Below are 4294 nucleotides of genomic sequence, written 5' to 3' on the forward strand. Positions count from 1 at the left end.
AGTATGATTCTGCTACATTTTTCTGCTGGCACTCACTCGGTACTTTATTATTATTATTATTATTATTTTGGCAGCAGGTTGGTACAGGGATCTGAACCCTTGTCCTTCATGTTACAAGGTGGCACTCTAACAAACTGAGCTAACTGGTCAGCCACAGTAAGGGTACTTTAGATCCTGACATGTTTTGTGATTTTTTTAACTTGAGCTTGTTGCAGGGAGCCCTAAGCATTTTCTAATTGTTAAGCTTTCCCCTTTCCGTTTGAGAAACTGTTTTAGAAACTCTATGCTCCGCTGTAGACTCTGGCCCTGCCATTTACCCTGCTTGCTTCCTGGGCCCACCCTCTAGAAGATAACAGCAGTCTCACACTCCCCAGGGGCCAGAGGCAAATTAGGCTCCTAAAGTGACCAACAGACTGTGTCTCACAATCAACCAATCCAAATTAGCAGGACAGCATCCCTCATTTACATGAGAGGACCTGAATGGGAACCTGGGAGGGAAAAGGGCAGGAATTCAGGTTATATAAGAGGGTCTTTTCCCTTGTTCTGGGAGACACTGGTTTAGGAGTTCTTGCTCCCCAGCGTTTTCCTTGCTTGCAAGAAAAAGAGGTGCTGTAACACTGAACAAAGAGCTGTAACACTAAAGAGCTATAAAACTACACACTGACCCCGGTCTTGGATTCCTCTGTGTGTTCGCCCCACAACAAGCTTATGTTCAATAGAACTTTATCTATAGGAATTCTTTAAAGTCTGGACGGAAGATAGATTCCATCAAAGAGGATATAGTTTTAATTTTTCAAGGGGATTTATCCCTGCTGACTAGTGACCACTTGAAATTAATTGACTTGAGGTTTTTTTGGAAGTGAGTCTTTTTTTTTTTTTCCTTCTACCTAGCATCTAATTTGTAACAGGCAAGTTTCCATATTGTTCCCCTCTTCTGGGTTTGTTCTGTTTTGTTTTCTATGTTGCTATTGTTGTTCATTCACTTTTCACTGAAGGTGTAAGGCATTCTGGCTTCCTGTGTGGGTCTCCTCTCAGCCCCTGCACTCTGCGCAGTCTCCTTTGTCTCCTTTCTCCTAGGCCCAATGCAGCTTTTATTAAAAGGAAGCTTAAGTTCATCAGATCCTTTCAGGGTAAGTGCTCACATCAGGATTCTCCTGCTTCTCTGGATTTTCTCCTTCATTTTTGTTGACCTGTAAGGCATTTTCTTACTTTCTTGGCAGCACAGCAATGCATTTTTATTGTAGTCAACATTTTTTATTTTTCAGTGGTGCATTTATTTAGGGCATCTCCATTTTTTCCAAGCTTTTGAAATCTTCTGTTTTAGATTTCCCTTGTAAATACTGCAAATTTATACTTTGCTATGTGTTCCATTCTGAGAGTCATTTTCTCTTAACAGGTGATTATATCCATTTACCTTTATTGAAAGTCTTCCTAAATAGTTTGTAGAAAGAAACATTATTTTTGTTTATAAAATACAGTACATTCTATGCTAGTATCCAATAGGAAATTACAAATTCTGGATATGAGAAACTACTTAATTAACACTGATAAAAAAGTAAAATCCCATAACTTTATAGAAATGTATTAGTCTTAGTGAAAGCTGATATGGAGCAAGCCATGAAATGCTGAAATATATAAATGCACAAGTAAATAAAATCCTACCCTAATACGGGAACCATAAAAGCGAATATGAACATGGTATTTCAATGACTACATAACTAAGAAGCAAGCCAAACTGTAAAATAAAGTTAAACTAATTCCTATAGAATAAAGGCAGAGACAGCAAATATTAGTGTGAAAGTGAGACAAAGCAAGTTGCCAAACCCTATTGTAAGGAAAGTAATACCAGTAAAAAATAAAGAACAGCTTAGTCAGGCTCTCTCACCTTACGTCTGTTACAAATAGGCAAGGTTCGGCACATTCACTAGAAACAAGTTATAAAAGTAGTGTAACTGCACGTGTGCCCATTTACTGATTCAGCATGATTGTTGTAATTATGTAATGCTTGGTTTGTGGCTGCTATTGTGTACTAAGAGTATAAAGGTACTACTCTGAACCACTGGTCGGCAGAGCACGGAGGGTCGGCAGAGCACGGAGGGGTTGGCAGAGCACGGAGGGGTCAGCAGAGCATGGAGGGTCAACAGAGTCAGGGCAGAGCCTGAGCTTGTCTTGGAGGAATAAAGCATGTCTGTGAAGCTCACATTTGAAGAATAAAGTATGTCTACCTTGCATAAAGCTTCCAGAATCTTCATTCAATTACTTGACACACAACCTTCACAGGAAGGGACAGAAGGATCTGAGATTCTTGCCTGACATCTGTGAATGTGAATAAATTTCTATACAGGTAGCCAAAAGAACTTGTAAATAAACAAATGGTTCAATAGAAACTGGTACAGTGGATATGGAAAAGTGATTTCCAATGTCATGCTTGCTTGTAAAAAAGGCAAATATTCACTGACACATATGCACAGCAAGCAATAAAAAAAGTAAGAATTCTAATAGCAATTGGCATTTCGATGAATACTATAACTATATAGCAAGGAAGGAAATCAATTAAAAGTTTTCATAGATTTTGTTTTTCATCCTCAGAATCTAGACCATCATTTCTGCTGGAATCCAGATTCACTGCATTAAACGTCATCAGTTCTTTAAACCGTAACCCATTGTCAGTACCATTATTAATTCACCTTTTGAAAAATGACTTAACTTTTGTTTTAAAGTATGTATGTGCTGTGTTTAGCACCTTTTATGCCCTATCTTTATTTTCTACAACGTTGTATTGTTTGCTCGGTTAGTGGGCATCCACAATTCCACTCAACAGCATCATCCTGTGTCTATGGCATTAAGCCTAAACCTAATTTTGTATCAAAGCCATGAGTTTTGATCCATGGGTACTGTACTAACATATTTAAAACTAAATATTAGAAGATAATCCAAACTCTTCCTCTGATCAGCTTTGTGTTCTTTCATTTGTAATAGGAAACTCATAATATCTACCTCCTGGGATTATGAGGATTACATAAAGTAATACATAAAGGTTCTTAGAATAGTGACTAGTACATCATAAGCACAGTGAAGTGTTAGTTATTATTAGTTTTTGTAGCTATTCAAGGCACTCAGTATATGTTCTTTACATAGAGAGAAACATTATATTACTGCTAAACCTTTTAATAGTTAGCAAAATAAAGTTGAAAATGGTACCAAACTTGTCTTGGTCTGTTTTCTGTTGCTTAGAATACCTTAAACTTGGTAATTTATAAAGAAAATAAATTTATTTCCTACAGTTCTGGAGGCTGGGAAGTCCAAGGTTATTGGGGTGCATCTGGTGAGGGCCTTCTTACTGGTGAGAGTCCTGAGATGGTGCAGGGCATCACATGATGAGGGGGCTAAGTGTGCTAACTCAGGTCTCTCTTCTTCTTCTTAGAAAGCCACTCCCATGATAACCCATTAATCTATTAACCCATTAAATCCATGAATGGATTAATCCATTCATGAGAGCTCTGCCCAATCACCTAACGACCCCACCCCTCAGTGCTGCCACATTGGGGATTAAGTTCCAACAGGAGTTTCAGAAGGGACAAACACTCAAACCATAGCAAAACCNCTTTTCTTACTCTTGGTGGGGCCTCAGCCTTTCAACCATAATGGTGGAACAGTTAACACAATGTCATTTTCAGGTGCTTTGTTTTTTTGTTTCTTTCTTTTTTAGAAAAAAAAAAAGTATCAAATGAGGTATATGCAAGGTACTGAACTTTACATGCTTATTTACTTATTCTTTTTAATTACTTTATGGTGTAAGTACCTATTTCATCAAATCTCAGATGCTATTGATTGTAATAAATCATTAATTTATATTCCTCTAAGAAAGAAAAAAAAATTAAGTATGATACGCCATCTCATTCCAGATATATCAAAATGGTTTTTGAAAGTTTTAGAAATAATATAGCATCTTCTCATTTTTAAAATAAGGTAACTATGGCAAAGAGAGATTACATATCTCGACCAAGGTCACACATGGTCTGTGGCAGATCCAGAATGTGAATCTTAACTGGGTGACAATAGATTGTATTTCACACCAAGAATCTCAAAACTGTATTTCCATATCTAACAACACGTCTTAGCTTGTGTTATCCCACTGATGTGTTGGAGATGTGGTGGGTTCTTTATGTACAATGGCAAACAGTATAAAATGGTTGTATGGGAGGCAGGGCTGCTTTGTGGTCATGAGTATGGCGTCAGATCCAAGCTGTGGTTTCATATCCCAGCTCTACCACTTCCTAGCTGTGTGACCTAA

At 37.7% G+C, this 4294-nt stretch overlaps 1 protein-coding gene across 2 annotated transcripts in view; it reads left to right on the forward strand.

The window, feature by feature from the left end:
* LOC103610972 (N-acetylneuraminate lyase-like) overlaps positions 1–3205 on the forward strand; it is a 27889-nt gene extending 24684 nt beyond the window's left edge. The window contains exons 4-5 of one of the 2 annotated variants that reach the window (XR_552261.1): positions 1078–2080; positions 2119–3205. The gene's annotated coding sequence lies outside the window, so the exon portion shown is untranslated. Of the gene's footprint in view, positions 1–1077 lie in introns of both variants that reach the window. The other variant, XR_552259.1, reaches the window with a different exon arrangement.
* Positions 3206–4294: the final 1089 nt, after the last annotated feature.

Source organism: Galeopterus variegatus, unplaced genomic scaffold (assembly GCF_000696425.1).
Source record: "Galeopterus variegatus unplaced genomic scaffold, G_variegatus-3.0.2 Scaffold12181, whole genome shotgun sequence".
NCBI lineage: Eukaryota > Metazoa > Chordata > Mammalia > Dermoptera > Cynocephalidae > Galeopterus > Galeopterus variegatus.